Genomic DNA, 19,383 nt, shown 5'->3' with positions numbered 1-19,383 from the left:
ATTTATGTAGTTACTTCCGACATTTTTATCTTGATAGGAAGTAATCGCCATATTTGATTTGCTTATTGACAAGTGATTTTTAATAGTGACTGTAGCGAGCGTTTATTTTTAAAATGCTTTCAGTCAAAACGGGGGTGACTGATTATTAAGACATATCGGATTTCATGTTTTTAAAAGAAAACTTAAAACTGCTATTGACTAAGCATTCAGCGACGTTCTTAGAAGTGCCCCTTTGTATTTAGTAATTTACGGTGTACCGTGCTATTAATAAACTTTCTTTCATGCATTCGAATTTGTGCATGAAGTACCGTAGCAGTAAGGGCGGCCGTACACGGACGGCTTCAAGCAGTTATAACCGACTGCTTGAAGCCGCGACGGCACGATGAACTATAGCCATTCATTCGCTGCCGTACACACGACTGCTCGAGCAGTCGCGAACACTTCAAGCCGTCAACAGCTTCAAGCAGTCGACGCCGACCGCTCGAGCAGTCCGTGTACGGCCGCTCTAAGGTCGCAGGACGTTGTTTTCCAAATCCCAGGAATGTTTCACAGAGATAGGTAAGTAAGACTCAAAACCAAAGTCAAAAGCATTTATTTTTGAAACGTTAAATTTAATTGTCCGTCAGTCTGTCTGTCAATGAAGCTAGGTGCTCGTTCCAAAGTGTAGCTTCGAATGGAGAAGAACGAGAACGAAACACCATTGCATCGTCATTCTTTAAATAAAAAATATTTTCACAATCTCTCTAATAGTTACTCCAAAGAATTTCACAAAAAATAAACATCTATCAATCTAACTAACTACAGCCAATAAATCATCTCACAATGTAAATAAACACATTTCAGACATGTTTGTTTACGTTTCAGATTGAATTTGATCGATTATGCGTTTTACAATCGATCAAATTGACCGAGTGACCCGAGTTATTCCCGTTCCGTGTGCGTTTACATCGCACATAGGATAGTGAATGCTATTTCAAGACCAGAAGGTCAATGTCTGCGGTTTATGGCCACATGTAGTTAAATGATAAAATAGATGACTAAATAATTTCCATTTTATAAATATGTCCGTCTTGTAGATTATTTTTAAACTTTATATAGGGTAGATGACTAACTTTCTTTTAATGTCCGTCTTGTATATTATTTTAAAATATTAGACACGTATTTTTTATTTCGTTACGGAAACAAATACTTTCGAAGATTGATCGATTTGAACAATCGCGTGACGTGACTTCAAGTAACTACATTTTACACGTATTTTGTAGATAACTATTACTTATAAGTTTTTAAACTGACATGGTCACTAGTAATATCACAATAGAACTTAAAACGAGAAATTTCGGTGCCGAAATATCGGTAACTTATAAAAACTAATAAACATGGTAAATATCCCGTTTTAAGTCCTAATAACATTATGTAGATATTAGTTTAGGCACTCGAAGAAGCTTGTATGAAATTATCATAACTAAACCACAACTTCATTGCCCTTTCAGTTCAAGTTCTTGCTTGACACCGTTAGAACAACAAAAATCTCCTAAGTAACTAGTTCTCGATCCGCTACTAATAAAACTTCGGAAGGCAGTAATAATATTTCAATGCTACGAACGAGGGTGGATAATAAAACCGACTATGGCGTCTGAGGTGAATACGAGTATTTCGCGAATTACTCGTACAAGAGGGGAGATTCATAGAAATGTAGGGGTTTAAATAATTCAAGGACTCTGGAAGAAAGACCCGGTTTTGGATTACTTTAGGGGAGGTTTCTATAGGCTTAGGCTGGTAAAAAGAAGGTCTGTACCATACAATGTTTTGATTATTTCATTCAAACTGGTTAATGAACTGTTTAAATGGATTTAACTAATCAGATTTGTATCAACGAAAGCTCTGCTTTGTAACTTATTTTGGCCTTTTTTGATGACGGAGACCTTTCTAAGGCGCTTAGCTTTTTGGAGAGAAAGACTGTGTGGGATTTTTACCTCACTAAAACCACCCCGGTGCCTGGCAACCTTCAGCACTGATAAGGAACACCGAATCCTCTAAGTAGACCTGCTCCGGAGTCCCTAAGGAACTTTGTTTGGCTTTAACATTAAATTATTCTTTCTTTTCTTAAATCAAGTATTATTTTGGCAAGACAAATTATTTCGTTTAGCCATTCCTGCGTTAAATATTCTGAGTTGCACTTAATTCTCCGTGAGTTTCATAGCTCCATGTCCCACTAGTTTCGTAGCTCGCTAGCTCGATGTCCAAACGCCGGTGTCCAATTTAGCGCCGTATGATTCACATTTATAATAATAGCGAGGTTAATTGCGGATATTGTATTTTAGAACTTGCTATTCACATGTTTTGGGGGCTCAGTATACGTATAAAAAGATGTATGAAAGAATAAGAGTATATGTGTTGTTGTCATAAAAGCTGGCTAGTAACAAATAAGTTATAAGCTAGGTAATTTTGTATCTATGGGGGCTCCGGGCGACGAGGAGGACTCAATACCCCTTACAGGTGTTGAGGATGGCCACCGGAGTGGTTTAAGTGAGGTAAAAATCCAAAAAAATAAACTTTCAAGGTTTCCCCCCGTCATCAAAAAAAAATGTAATTTTGTATAATGCTATGTATTTGGTTGTTAAAAAACCTTGTAATTTTGAAATTTAACCTTGTCGGACCCCGAAAAACAGTACGAAAAACCATAAATCCTTTACCATCCTCTCTCCATGCTCCATGGTTTACCGTGGCATCAACATCTCTCATACGTAGTTACGTACTGAGATAACAAAGAAAGAGAAAACCCGTATTTGCTCGAGAATGACCTAAAATATCTCCTGCGCAGAGTCTTATTAAAGGTAGTTAAGCGCATCGTACGCATCGCATCGTACGTATCCCGTATAACATCATCAGTACGGATCGCATGTAGGCATTGCTGATGATATGGTTCATACGATGCGGATCAATGGACGCAGTTTTTATATAAGACAAATTAAAATCCGTTGCATGAGGTGCGTGCGATGCGTACGATGCGGGCCTGTGGACGCTTATCTTAAGACTAACTAATCAACCGAAGCTAATAGATTAGGCGTTATTTAAAAAAATAGTAACCTAATATATTTTTGGATGTGTTCCAGAAATAAATTACATTATGTTCTAAAATTAAACTTCCATAAGCAAAGCTTTGTTAAAAGGTAAACAGTATGTGTAATTTAAAATAGCGATGACGGAAGTTGAAAAAAATGTTTACAATATGAACAGTATAAGACTGCTTTTCCACCAGAGATGTGCTATGTAGCTATGCTACGAAGATGTAATAGTTAGCTAAGCCGTGAAACTATGTGACCGTTTCTACTGATACTTAGCTATGTAGCTGTGCGAGTAAGATGCGATATGAATATGAGGCCCTGAAAAGTAGCTGTGCGAGAAAAATGTTCAGCTCAAGTACCTATGCGATGTATCGATCATAGGGAAGCTACCCATAGCAAACATTCATAGCACGCATCAATAGCACACATCCGTAGATAGCTTAGGTGAATCCGTTTCCACCAGTACTAAGCTATGTGTACCAATGAATAAAGGTAGAAGCCAAACGCAACAGCAACGTAGCATAGCACATCTCTGGTGGAAAATCGCCCTAAGAAAGATGGCGGCTCACACTAATAATCGTATGATAGAAAGAAGTTTATACTCTGTGGTATAGTGTTTAATATCCGGTCTAGTGTGGATTCGCTCTCGTAATTTCCTTTAGTTATAAATTAGTTAATCATAAAAAGATGGTAATCAAAATCATATCTTCCTGCTTTTTTTGCGTGTTTCTTTAACGTAACACGTGTTTGTCTGTAGTAAAGTTTATTTTGAATTATTTCATTCATTGATCTATTGATACACATAGGTAATTAAATACCTATACCAAATACCTAAGTAGTACCTAAGTAGGGAATAGTTGTTCAGGGATTTTTACGATTAGTAACTACTGCTGGATATAGGGCCTCACCAATATCATCACTAATCTTTTTAATGTTTTTATTAAAATTATAGTGCCTAGTTCTATCGCGCAGTCTGGTCTAGTGTAGGTAGGTATTAGATAAGAAGGCAAAGGTGTTCTCAGTAGTTATATTTACGAAAGAAAAAAGTTATTTTAATTAATTTTGTATGTCTCAAGATACTTATTATAAAAAACACTTTAAACCTACTTACTTAGTTCATAGTTACATCAAAATTCTACATAAGAAAAATCAATTTCAATTTCTCGGCACTAGCTCAAGAACTTTCATAGCGAATAGATGAGAAAAATGCAATATCGGAAGCGTGAAGACGTCAATAAGTGGCAACTTTATGAACTAGGTCATCTTAGTGCTTTAGACCGAGCAGGAGACCTATACCTATTAAGTATGATAGCTCAGTATAACTACTTTCTTTAGTAGGCTCTTAGGTAACTACATATTTCTAGCAAAAACAAGGATTCAGATTGTTTAGTACGAATTTGTTTTACGTTTAACGAGATCGAAACGTTACGGCGTTCGTTCTGAGTGGTTGGTTCATTGAAGCAGGCCAATCAGAGGACTTAATACGAGTTTGTTCGGCGTTCTGATCGGCCGCCTGCAAAAAATTATAGCAGATATTTAATATACATCTCAGTATCATCTACGACCATGACAAGCGATAATCAAAATTGGTAAATCATAGGTACCAGGTTAAAATAGGGGCTCCGGAGCAGGTCTAATAAGTAGACTCGGTGCCCCTTATCAATGCTGAAGTGGCTTTCAAATCCCACATTCCCTAGTCTTTCACCCCAAAAAGCTAAGCGTCTTGTAAAGGTTTCCCCCGTCATAAAAAGGTACCTCCGTACAATATGATTAAAAACAGACCTTAATGGATTACTACAGACGTCCGTATTAAATATATCACCATTACACACCTACAAACGCAAATAAAACCATCAGATACTAATTATAATTACATTAATATAACTCCTAGGTATTCCCGGGCGTTATGAAAATAGCTCCTGTACCTAATAAATACGAATACGCTATAAACAGCCAATAGACCAGCCAGGTTACTAGAACAACGAACGAACAGGGCAACCAACACATCAAGTCAAGCAAAACCAGTTTATCATGAGCTCTCTTTGTATTCTCTTTTCGTATATTTGACGGTCAATTTATACTGGTATGTATATCTAGGGAATCGAGTAATTAGTACCTTCCTGTGTTATTATGAAAATTAAGCCGTAGTTATGTTTGAACAACGCGTTTCGTTCCAGTTTTGGTATTGGTTGATGAGTGTTTTGATGCATGTAGGTTTATACTTCCCGCAAAATGGTTAGGCTTTTTTGAGGGGATAAAATCATCTAATGGCTTCTCCCGCCTCGGTTAAACCACCCCGTTCCTACTCCTGCTTTTCGAGCCGGAGCCCCGGTAAACCCGCTAGGTAGTCCGCTGCTCCGGATCAGGCATCAGCCCTACTAGGCCCTATCTGTGGTGGTCTGATGCCTCATTCTAAATACTAGTTATAAAATCTTTTCGATCAGAAATCCTTCTGAACCTAACCTAAAACATTTACAAATTTTCCATGCGATGAAATAAATCAACAACATTGGACCACCAAATGAGGAAACTCGTCAGATCATAGAAAACGACTGTCATAATGACAGTATCGAATTCTTCGTGCGATGGGTGGTGGCTCCTCAATGCGACCGCGACGTTACTGCACGTAGTATGAGGCATGCAGGTGACGTAATGTAGGTCTTGCAAATAGTATTGCCGATAGCATTGGTATTGGGAGTACAAAATTGACATCTAAGATGGTAGATTTAAAGTTATTGAAAACTTAATTGGATGATCAGGTCCTTTGAGGTTAGTTAATGGGTGAATAAGCATAAACTGAAGACAGACAATAGGGTAGATGGCAAATTTTTATTTGAATGCCTGTCTTGTAGATTATTTTAAAACATTAGACACGTATTCTTTTACTTACAAACTGACGAGGATTTTTAATTTCATCACATCATCATCCTTATTACCTAAATAGAATTCAAAACCTACCAACTAGTAACTATCTTTTCTCTCCAGATAGTAAGCAAAACAGATGAAAGGCCAAGCATAGTTAAGAATGGAGATAAGCAGAACTTTCGGAGAAAATTTCTAGACGTAAAAACCATTTCAAACCAAACTTATCCGAACAAAAACCTTCCAACAGAAAAGAGCACTAATTTATTCAAAAAACAGTCCAAACAGTAGACAATAAGAACAAAACTACAGTAACAAGCTTACATTAGGAAAAAAACGGGAAATGAAAGCGAACAGAAAAATCCTTTTAATACTCTGTTCATACACAGAGCTTCACATCAAGCTATACAAAACCATTTTACCATGGTCTCGCTTCGTATAATCTTTGTTCACATTCAAAGGTCAGATTATACTGGTTTGCGTATGTTCACAGCTCCACATCAACCTACACAAAACCATTTTATCCTGGTCTCGCTTCGTATAACCCTTGTTCATATTCAGAGGTCAGTTTATACTGGATCGCTTCATATCAAGTTATACAAAACCATTTTATCCTGATCTCATTTCGTATAATCCTTGTTCACATTCAAAGGTCAGTTTATACTGGCGGACTGCACAAAAGGGGAGAAGTGGGTCAATTAGACAACTGAATAGCGCTTCCAACAAGCTAATGCTGCAAAACTGTGGACGGAGCCATTTTTCCCCGAGTATTGCAAGCCTCGCGATATTCCACCTCTATTGTTAGTTTTATATTGTAATGTAAGGCTTTCTGTATTATGTCTGCTACTGCAGAATTCATGTAATGTAATGTAAAGGGTCATTAACCGCAGTTTTATGTTTTGTTTAACTAATTGAATTAGTTATTTTGTTTTTAGTCTGTTTGGGTTTGAATTGATGATTGAAGAGTTAAGGCAATGCTGATGATGCGGTCCATACGATGCGGATCAGCGGACGCAGTTGTATGAGTTTCTATACAAGACAAACTAAAATCTGTTGCGTGCGATGCCCTTCGCCGTTCTAGCAGTAAGCGGGTTGGTGGCCAAACGTAGACTTATTAATGCTAAAAAAGTCTAGTGTCCATAGAAGAACATTTTGAAAGGCCGGCAACGTGCTTGTGAATCCTCTGGTGTTGCAAGTGTCCATTGGCGGCGCTGACCGCTTACCATCAGAGGAACCGTATGCTCCTTTGCTCTATATTCCATAAAAAGAGTTGTGAATTAAAGCTAACTAGCAAACCCGGCGAACTCCGTTTCGCCACCAATGATTTTCCTTGATTTCCTGCTTTTCTCTTGATTTTTCCTGAATTTTCTTTGCTATAAACCTCACGGAGCCCGAGATCTTTCCAACGAATGCAAAACCGTGGAAATCGGTTCGTGCGATCTGGAGTTATAGCGTCAGGAAGGAAAACCCGACTTATTTTTATATAATAGATTAAACTAAATCAGACCCACTGAACATTGGAATTCATCGATTAGTGTGAAAACTTTTAATTTTTGAAGGAGAATGTCAGGGAAATTTAACTTCGTTCAAATGAATGCAGTGCATTTAGTCGCTCCTAGGCGTCATCCGATACAGTTGTGTAATTAAAGCCACCAATTTTAATATAGATTTACTTACACATAAGTAGATAAAGCATTGCCTAACTACATGTTTGGTGAAAGCTTATTGAAAACACAAATACAGTCGCCTTTTGTTAATTCAAACTTTCGATAACTAACTAACTAATAAGTTATCACAAGGTCTCTTTAAATTTCGAAATAAATCAATAATTCATTTTTATACTCTTGGTAATTCGAACAAAAAATAAACAATTTTTCACTTTTATAAGTAGGACAAGGAGTTAATATTTACAATAATTAACAATAATCTCCATATTACATCTACATTTCTGTAATAACTAATTATTAAATATTTGCATGCTTATAGATTAAGCAAAACATGTGAACCCCATTTAAATTGTAAGATCCTTGTATAGTTAGTTACCATGTTTTTGAGCAAATAAATATATTATCCCAACTAATATTATAAATGCGAAAGTAACTCTGTCTGTCTGTCTGTCTGTTACGCTTTCCCGCTTAAACCTCGCAACCGATTTTGATGAAATTTGGTACAGACAATCTTTAGACCCTGAGACAGAACATAGGCTACTTTTTATTTCGAAAAAAAGGGATGAAGGGGTTGAAATAGAGGTTGAAAGTTTGTATGGGATTTCTTAATTTTAAAAGATAAAACCATGAAACTTTATATTTAAGCACTTGATAAGAAATCATTAAACATTTGTTCTAGCATTTTTGAAATTTCGACCAGCTAAGGGGTGAAATAAGGGTTGAAAGTTAGTATGCAAGTTCGTCAAATATCACGTCATAAGAAACAAAAAATCGTTTGTTCTAGCATTTTGAAATTTTTACCAGTTTGGGGGTGAAATAGGGGTTGAATTGAAGATAAGACCATGAATCTTGGTACGTAGGTCTCAAAGGATGTGCAGAATTTTTCTACAAACGGAATTCCCGAAATTCGAACGGAACGGATTCGGAACTGGAACTACAAACAGTGTGTAACATCACAAAAAACAGCGATCGTGGCCGAATGCTACAGCAATGCAAGCTGTTGGTGTGGGATGAGTGCACAATGTCGCATAAAAAAGCGATCGAGGCGCTCAATCGGACTCTGAAAGATATCAGAAGTAACCCGAGTTTAATGGGTGGGATGGTAGTGCTGCTTGCTGGTGATTTTCGACAGACACTACCTGTCATTACTAGAGGCACTCCAGCAGATGAGATAAATGCATGTTTGAAAGCGTCTACTACATAATGATACGCAATCGGGGCAATATGCAGCTGCTCTATTGAAAATCGGTGAAGGTCGAATGACTACGGACGCTAACGGCATGATTACATTAAATCAAGAATTTTGTAATGCTGTCCAAAACTTGGAAGATCTTAAAAACAACGTCTATTCCGGTTTAGAATATAACATGAGGAATAGAGAATGGCTGTGTGAAAGGGCAATATTAGCACCGACCAATGAAATCGTGGGAAAGATCAATGAAAGAATGATGTCACATGTGCAAGGCGATGTTGTCGAATATTTGTCAGTAGATATTGTCATGGACAGTGAACAGGTGATGTCTTATCCTACCGAGTTTCTAAACTCTTTAGAGCTGTCAGGAGTGCCGTCTCATAAGCTGAGACTGAAAGTTGGGGTTCCAGTTTTATTAATGAGAAATCTTGAAGCGCCGAGACTATGCAACGGGACTCGATTGCAAATTACGCAGCTAGGACGCAATATTATTGGAGCAATTATAATGACAGGTATAGCTAAAGATGAAGAAGTTTTGATTCCACGCATACCCATGATCCCTACAGATTTACCGTTTCAGTTTAAAAGAATCCAGTTTCCCCTCAAACCAGCCTTCGCAATGACCATTAACAAAGCGCAAGGGCAAACACTTAAAGTAGCAGGTGTCCATTTAGAGAAAAACTGTTTTTCGCATGGCCAACTGTACGTGGCCTGCTCGCGAGTGTCGAGTCCAAACAATCTCCACATTTTAACAAATGATAACAAAACAGCAAACGTTGTGTACAAAAATGTTTTAAATTAGGTCATTTAAAAATATTTTTGTACACAACGTGAGGCTGGCCCCTGTAAGAGTCTCTTAGACATAAAGGACCAGGATTGACAAAAACTAATTTCACGCGGGCGAAGCCGCGGGCGGAAGCTAGTTATTATCATAAAACCCTCAAACGAATTTACGTAGACTCAATTTCATCACTCGTAATTCGATTTAGACGACATAACCAAGTTGTAAATTGCACCAAAAGTAATATTCTACTTTAAATTGACTTCACGTAATAATAGTAGGTAAGTTAGAAGTTTTTGCAGATCGTAATCAAGGTTTTAAAGCGTCTAGACTTTAGTGCAGACTGATTTACATAAAATTGGGGTTCGGTGCAACGGTATCTTTTAGGTAAGCACGCTAAACTGTACATTTTATTGAGTTACTAGTTAACAATTGGAGTTTAGTGGACTTAACTATGCCTTAAGCAAGCATTTAGACCTTACTTACTTACATAGGAATAAGGATTTTAACTAACTATAATAACTATCTTCGTCGTAAAATTTCGTAAAAGAATCAATCAATTTTATAGCAAACTATGACGTCATTGTTTAGGTATCATATTTCCTATAACTAAATCATAACTACCTAATTTTATTTATCAAGATAAACAGATTATCACATCAATTTCGTAAGAAAGGAACAAAAAACTATTTCAGAAACCATTTCATATTAATATTTCCGTCATAAAAAAATCGTCAGCGACAGACATCACAAAGAATTTGACATCAATATCACGTCATTTCTACATCTCTATGATAGAGACAAAAATAATATTTTAAACACTAACTAGTATTCGAGGGATAATCAAAGAATCAAAGAAAAAAATAAGAACTAAATAAAATATTTACTCAAACATGATGTGAATGCATACAAAATTAAAAAAAATACATGCATGCGAAATCTATCTTAAATAGTTAGTGGTAGCTCACGACATGTCTGCTCATAAACATCCACCCGCATATACTACAGTTCATCCGTGATCATGGCGCTTGGAACAGTGCCAAAATATCGGAAACTCACAAAAACTAATAAACATTACCTAATTATTGCCATCCTAGAGCCTCATATTCATGAGCAGCATTCTGCGACACACGACGCGTCGTGTGTATAGCTTGAAACTAGTCGAGTTCCTCGTCAAACAGTTACGTGAGTAGTTAAGCCGATAACGTAATAACTAATTTATTATGTCTCACGAAAGTTATAATAAAACTAATAAACATGGTAAATATCCCGGTAAATATCTAATGATATTACTAGTGACCGTGTCAGCTTAAAAACTTATATAACACTTATAAACAAATAGTTAGCTATATTTGGTTTATTATTAATTAAATTATCAATGAATTCATTACTCATACCTTAAAAAAAAAAGAAAACAGCCATTCTCGTTCACACAACGAACGAGTGCACATTCACAAAGCGCCAAGATCCCAATGTCAACCAGTACATGTGCATTACACATTGCGGCCTGAATGACGTCATCAGCCTGTGCATTACACGCCGCAGACTATAATGCACTAACTGGAACACTGCTGGCTTACTGCGGCTCAGGGTTTGCACTTCCGCGAATGGTAGATTAGATTTTCGCAAGATGGTTACTATCTAGTCGGAGTTTTCCTTTGAGTATTTAGTATAAATAGTTACTGGTTACACTAAATAGAATTAGTGTGCAAAGCGAGAGCATACGATATGGAATTCCAATTTTTATAAAACTTAATATTGATTTAAATACGTAAGGAAGGGCGAGTCATCGGCACGAATGGGCCGGTTCGACCGGAGAGATACCACTACCTCACCAAAAAACCGACGTGAAACAACAATTGCGTTTTGTGAGTGAGGCTACCGGAGATCTGATTCCCCCATTCCAATCCCCGATTCCACAAAAACCCTTAAATTCCTAACCCTCAAAAGGCCGGCAACCCACTTGTGTTTCAAGTTTTCATGTGCGGCGGCGATTGCTTACCATCAGGTGATCCTATACCATAAAAAAGGTAAATAAATAACTCATACACACAAAATCAGTAGTTACATTTATAATGACGAAAAAACTGTACCAACTGGTTAGTTACTACAAGTATAGTTTTAAGTAACTAAGTATCTACTTACTTATAACTTAGTAATGCTTAATGAATAAGCCAATAACTTAATTGCCAATCACGCTTCTAAAGTCGTGACTTTCAATGTATCATTCGCCGTTCAAGGTCTTGCGGCACGTGCAGAAAAAGAAAGGCCACTAAAATCCCCCTCTCTCCCATTTCAATGCAAAAAATCCAGTTTTATTTGATAGTATTCATAAATCTTTGCTTTATAGGGGAGTAGAGGGAAAACGGGACAAAATGGATACTGTCATATTGAGGAAAAACAAATGACGAAATGGCAAAGGAGATTTATTTGTGATATTTTTTCTTGACGAGGGAATATCATGCAATGTCTTCTCCCGCCCGGGTGACGTGAGGGAGACAGACTCTTACTGACTAAAAACCACCCTGTTCCTACTACTGCTTTAAACTGGAGCCCTGGTAAACCCCTTAGGTTTTGTCCACAGCTCCACGTAGATTTATTAGTGATGGATACTAAACTACAAGTAGGTAAACAATAAATAATGGTTCTGTTGCAAAACATAGTTATCCACATTTTATTTTTATTGAAAGGTTTAAATTTTTTTGTAGACAGAAATTCGAATTTGATTTGTCAGTTAGGCGTATGTAATATTAGTCTCTAATAGTTAAGGCGAGAATTCTACACCACACATATCATGATATCAGCGACGACCTGCAGACTGCCTAGCGGGTTACCGAGACTCCGGTTCGAAAAGCAGAAGTAGGAACGGGGTGGTTTTTAGCCAGTAAGAGTCTGACATTGCCTCTCACCTCGTCCAAGGCGGGAGAAGTCATTTTCCCCCTTCAAAAAGTAATAGAAAAAATTCTAAAGATTTTTTTTCCATCCACAAGACCGCACCGACACGAACATCAGTTTGTACCATACATAACAAAAACTGTTTAACATTAGGTAATGGCTTTTACTATTAGCCAAGTAACTACATAGTATATTTTTTTACCAATAGTTACTTCGTAGAGGCCAACAGAGATCGAGTAAGTTGATAAAGCGTTTCTCTAACACTTGAGTTCAAGGACGACGAGCCGAAGTTAAAATAACAGCTTGTTGTTACTGTAAAAGGCTTATTTACATACTATTTACATTTAAATAATAGTAGTATACGTCTTCTTATGTTATTTAAGTATGTACTTATCGAATGTTAAAAGGCTTATGTGCTTCTTTTATGGTAGTGTAGTGACTGTGATTATTTCATTGCTGTGTGAGCATTTAGGATGTAGCTGTAGGGTTTTGTAATTTTGAAATCCTCAGTAACTAGTAAGTAGTGTTATGGTAGACTAGCTTCTGCCAGCGACTTTGCCTGCTTTACCGTAGGATAAAGTTAAAAGCTAGTTATATGCTATCACTTAAGTCAGCACATTCCCTGTCTGTATACCAAATTTCATCAAAATCCGTTCAGTAGTTTCAGGCGTGATTGACGACCAAAGATCTAAACAAACAATATAATATTTATAATAGTCATTAGTGTGATAAACGGTGAATGATCAATAGCAAGAAATTTCGATTCGCAGAAGCAAAAAATAAACAATCAAGCGGAGAGATTTGGTAATTCTTTAGAAGTCTAGAAGGCCGTAGTACTATTGCATACCTAGTTCTAGGTATATTTATTTCTATATTATTACACTTAAAGCTCTTATTGCCTAGGCAAATATAGTGCTATCTATGTAGGCTAGGCTAACATAGCGATACTGCGACAGATACAATGCGCAACTGACGGCAAACTGTGTTGGACATCAGATAATTCAGTGCAAACATTGATTGGATACTATACTTATTACCTGAAGTACTAAGTTACCTAGAATTCTGTGTAATTTACGTTAAAAAACTTAAGCATTTTACGTTAGACATTGTAATTTACGATTTTAACGTAAATAACGCCGGGTGGTCAGTAACTAGCGGAGGACTGCGCCTCAGGGACATTTTTAGGCATTACTTAAACTTTTGTATTTTTGTGGTGGCAAACTAGCAGACTAGTCACCTGATGGTAAGCGATCAGCGCCGCCCATGTCACACACGGTTACTTAACTATTCCTTAGTGACGATTTTGTATCTAAAATCAATTAACTACTAATTAATATAATCATTAAATGAATCTTAGTAACTACGGCGGTTAGAACTTTAATTTAAATTGTAGTTATAGCGTTCTTTCTCTTTCACGCCAAGGTTTTAAAAAAAGAAAAACGTTTCAAGTACATACACTTTGCAGTTGAATAAAAAAAATTGGGTGTGATCAATGACTCATGTACTGTTTGTTGATATTTAGTTTAGTGTGTAAGCAGACATGCAGTTTAGCATAGATTAATATTCTTATAGTTTTTAGTTTAGGTCACGTTTGTAAACAAAAATTTGCCCCCATTCTTACGTTTAAGAACTGAGATTACGAGATTTAAAGAACGTCTTTAAATCTCGTAATCTCACTTGTTTATATCTTTATCAATGAAATCTACCATAGATACCGATTAGCGCTAATTAAAAAAGAGAATAGGGATGATGACGAGGTATGAATATAAAAAAATATTTAGTATGTTAGGTAAGGTAGTGAAAAAATATTATTAGACACGTATTTTTAAAACTAAGCCCGATAACAAAGTTTAGAATCAAAGGAGGGAGCAAAAACGTAATTTCTTCGTATAAAACGTACTAGAAATGATAGCACGGGACATTTCAAATGATTGTAACTATATTTGAAACTATTTCTTTCCGTAAGAAAATAAAAAATACGTATCTGATATTTTAAAATAATCTACAAGACGGACATTAAAATTAAAATAAGTCATCTACCATATTACTTCTTCCACAACCTAGACTAAGTAGTTACTTCTTGAAATAATTAATTTTAAATACCTAATATAAGAGTTCTACCCTATTAACTGCAAAAATGAAGCTAATATTTTATACGAGTTACAAGATAATTAAAATGAAAATTACTCATCTAGCCTTTAATTGCAAAAATGAACCTATTATTGTCACGGAGCATACCGTGTCAATAACATTTATTAAAGTTCGTAAACACGCCTTAGTCAATGACGTGACGGCCCGAGCCAGACTGTGTCAATAGCTGGGCTGCATGGGGTCACAGCCCACAGTCGCAGCTCAGCTGACGGGCCCGGCGAACGGGCGAACTATCGATTCACCCCCGCCCCCTTACATGGCGCGTCTCCCCAAATTGAATTCACTCCTTCGTGAACTCTTAAAAGAAATTTTTGAGGTTAAAAGCATTAGATGGGTAATATTTGTTTTGAATTTTCTGGTTGTTTTATGAAGTAAAATAAAGTTGTCATTGACTTTGTGAAATGAATTTGTCAATTTGTACTGTTTAGATTAGTAGATTGAATGATAAGCATAGATAGATTTCCTGTTCTTAACAAATATGTTAGCTATCATAATCTTTATCTACAGGAAAACAAAAACCAAAATATAGATTATCTTTTTTAGGTATGTATTACATGTTCTTGGTACCTTATTGTTGCAAATAACTAATTAATAAAGTTTGATTAAATAATTAAATATGTCATTTTACTTCTACATCATTCATTCTTCCCCATTCTCCTCATCTTTGCACATAAACCACTAGTTTATTTACCATACATGTCCTATTAATTAAAACCACATAATATTACATTACCTTCAACATATATATAGCTATATATATTAATACGTGATGCAAAAACTTTGGACCACTTTTTACGATAATTGCGCGGACGTAGGAGCATAAAATTTGGTACACTTATAGTTTATGTGTAGGAGAAGTGCATAGCGCTAATATTTTTCAAAAATAATGCTTATAAAGTACATTAAATCAATAAATAAAACATTACACACACATGCATAGTATCTGATCGTATTTGACAAAACGTCAAAATCGATAGACATTGCGATGATGATATTCTCACGTCTCATATAAAAAGAGTTTTATAAAAGAGTTTGAATTAAATAAAAATTATCATTCAACGTACGTTAAGTGGTATTGTAAATTAAATCATATATGGTCGATTTTCGGCCACTAGGCGACCACTAGTAGCTATAGTTAGACATATTACTAATTGATAAATTGATAGCCATGACCACCATATCAAACTAGTTTTTTTTTTTAAATATAATTATTTACAATTGACTGACTCATTCGAACTAAATATAGACTAAGTTTAATGAGAATTTATAAAGCATACATTACATAAGTATAGGCTGAGGTGCACACATAGGTAATGTATCTAATTAGGTATTAAAAAGTACCCATTTTGTGACAATAAGAAGCAGTTTTAGGTCTTAAGGATGTAGGAGTTTCTTGCTAATTATTTCTTTTATATGACAATGTACACTTCCGTACAAGTAAAAATCTTTAAACCTTTAAAATTTTATTAGACTTTCAAAAATATATACAGCACCACCTCTTTAATCCGAACCCCCTCTAGTCCGAACACCTCTGTAATCCGAACCCCCGACCCGAGTCCGCGCTGTCTCACTCTAAAAGTTACTTTCCGAACGTCAAAATACTGGATTTCTTCAAAAATGTTGAATAAAATATGTAACGTTTATATATTAATACAAATATTGTATTATGTATGCACCTATTATGTAGTTTTATTCGCAAAAAATACCCTTATCATCTATATCCCTGTAATCCGAACGCTCCACCAATCCGAACGGGGGCAAAATTTTCAGAGTTCGGATTAAAGAGGTCCTGCTGTAATCTAAAATTGGTGTAATTAAAATAAATGATTTAACTCTGAATACAATCTCAAAAGGCTTTATTATGGTCTGCTTTAACAGTGGAAATACATTATAGGCCAAGTGTTTAGGATCTTTAGTTCTTTGAATCCCTAAGTAAAGTAGCTAATCATTTAATCTCAGTATATGAGTCACAATAGAATTTTATTTATATTGCAATCTATTAACTTGCAAATATTCAGCAAAAAGTAGTTATAATATTATAATAGGTAGGATATTATATAGAATAAGACTTGAATGGACAATGGATCCCATCTATTTATAATGCCTCTCAAAGAAGATCCTAAGGATTCTTTCTTTTTAATCTACAATAGAATTATTATTATTTACATTGTGTCTTACGTAGAACAGCATTCTGGCATACCACAGGTTAAGCAAAAAGGAACAATGGAAAATTCTTTGATTGGGTTCAATTTGTAGTAGTTAGTTAATAGCAATTATTTTATTCTTATCTTACTTTGCTATAAATTAATAATAACATGACAAGAATGAACCGTTAAGTTATTATAAGGATTTATATTTAACTATGCAGATTTCCTTGTTTACAATTATAAGTATCAAATGTATGTTGTACAAGCAATATATTATGAGGATAGCATGTATTCCTTAAGTCAGTTATTTGAATAATAATTCAGTTAGGTTTATAAGATTGTATTCGCTACGAGCAACATCCCCAAATTTCGAAAAGATGCAGATAGAGCTCAGTGGCATGCCATTGGAGAGGCCTATGTCCAGCAATGGATGAGAACAGCCTGATGATGATGATGAACCCTGCAAACTTTGTTTTGTCTTGGAAAATTATCTGCATGCTTAGCATCACAATCAGTAATTAATATTTATATTTCTGTAACTTAACACTATAAAAGATGTGGAGAATTTATTATGGTATTAAGAGCTCTTCCACATTATTTTTAGATAGGTACCTATTTGATTAGATTATTTGCTACTATTACTTTGTAGTTTAGCTTTAATTACACATCTATTAATATAAAAACATTTATGCATAAGATTCAAAAATATATGTAGGTATTGTTAATATCATAACATAAAATTAATAAACTTATTAGGGAGTCAGTTGAGTAACAAAATTATTTTATCTACATACATAATAATAAAAAAATAAAACTAGATTACTATCACTGTAATTATTATTTTTGTATCAACCTTGAGATGCCAATGTGCAATAATTAATTAGTTTTAGATAGTAAAGTATAACATAGATACTAGCAGTACCTATTGTGTTGATAATTTTGTATAAAAAAATATTATTTGTTCCCTAATCTTATAAGAACATTCACCTTTTGGGCTTGTTTAATTTTATTGCTAAAGTATTCATGTAAATAGTTATAAATACTTAGTAACTTCATATTAGAAAGGTAAAGGAACACTTTTAGTTACTACAACAAATATTATTATGGCCCTTATTTTATTTACGTAGAATGTTTTATTTCAAACTTTGATCAGCTAGACTTGACTATGAAGATAGGTTTTCGATTTTTTTTTATTATTTGTAAGTGTGATAGCAAAAACTGTCAACAGATTATAAACAACACAGATCTAATAGACAATAAAAAGAACTTAAAATACCCTACATTCCTTCCAAATATTTTTGGAGGCATAGTAAGACGCTATACAGCCTACCTGCATGCTCGGTTTTAAATTAAAATTATTCGACAAGTACCACTACAGCAGTACAGTTAGACAATAGACTTCACTTCGCGTAATATTTCGTAAGCAGATAGTGTAAATATTTACTCACTTGTGCGTATTTTTAATCCGAATAAGCAACTGTGTAATCCTCACACACCAAACCGTAGTTAAACACAATACACATCACAAATTCCAGGCATTATATCCACATACATTTAACAATACACGAAAAAAGGACACTTTATCACACCGGCATTGTAATTCACTATTTAAAATATAAATATTACACGAAATTCATCGTTTACACAGAATTCCGGAATAGTTTACTTTGACAGATGTCGTATAATTATCGATAATTGTTAAAATCGCGTTCCGTACACCGCAAAATGCGAACGTATCCACTTTTATCACGGTACGGATAAACTAAACACGATCTACACGCAGCGGGACGCGTCGAGCAACGCCCGCAAAACCTCTACAACCCGACTAAAATGAAAAGTTCACAAGTTCATGCGGTAGTATACGGTAAAAAAGACTACATAATTTTATGGCATAAAACCTGTCATACAAGAATAGTGATTGTACTGTTGTCAAAGTGAGAAAAATGTGAGCATAACATTGACACTGCAGGGTCGTCGAATATCTAATTAAATAAAAAATAAATAAGTTCAGAATTTGATCACAACAATTGGTAGTTACATTATTGGAATGTTTATTTATATATAGGTAGGTATTTATTTAACATATTTTCATTCACCGTTTGTTTATTTATTTTTGGTTCTTAAGAATATACTATTTGGGAAAAATTAAGTAAATGGTAAATTAATGAAAATATTATGTACCTAGATAACAATAGATCTACTCAACGTTCAGTATTTTTTTTTTTCGTAAAAGAATTTGATCAGTACTATCGCTGATTAGGAAAGTGTCACCTAGTGACGGATAGCAATAACGTTTTCATAACTTGTTGACGTAACAAGTCCAACTAATGAAACTAGATGTCACTACCTTATCTTTTAAAAGGACTTTGCTACTCGTCGTTAGATGGCGCTCTATTCCATAGTTCTAATATTGAACTAATTTATGAATATAGTTTTGTATTTTTTAAAGAGTCATTCAATAAATTATAAAGCAGACCAACCAGAAATAGCTGTAGACCCTTCAAGAATTTACGGTTAGTTTCAGTCTCTGTATACAGATACATTAATATATCTCAGGTACCTTTAATTTTATTTTATACATAAAAATGTAGGTAAATGAATCTAAAATGTGTCTGCTACTTTA

The 19,383-nt window shown here is 35.1% G+C and overlaps 1 protein-coding gene across 1 annotated transcript in view; it reads right to left on the bottom strand.

The window, feature by feature from the left end:
* LOC118274585 (unconventional myosin-XVIIIa) overlaps positions 1–18,536 on the bottom strand; it is a 297,865-nt gene extending 279,329 nt beyond the window's left edge. The window contains exon 1 of the mRNA XM_050696858.1: positions 18,209–18,536. The gene's annotated coding sequence lies outside the window, so the exon portion shown is untranslated. The remainder of the gene's footprint in view (positions 1–18,208) is intronic.
* Between the last annotated feature and the right edge of the window lie 847 nt (positions 18,537–19,383).

This window comes from Spodoptera frugiperda, chromosome 11, assembly GCF_023101765.2.
Source record: "Spodoptera frugiperda isolate SF20-4 chromosome 11, AGI-APGP_CSIRO_Sfru_2.0, whole genome shotgun sequence".
NCBI classification, from domain to species: domain Eukaryota; kingdom Metazoa; phylum Arthropoda; class Insecta; order Lepidoptera; family Noctuidae; genus Spodoptera; species Spodoptera frugiperda.
The sequence above is the reverse complement of the archived record's forward strand: the minus strand, read 5'-3'. Positions and strand labels throughout refer to the sequence as shown.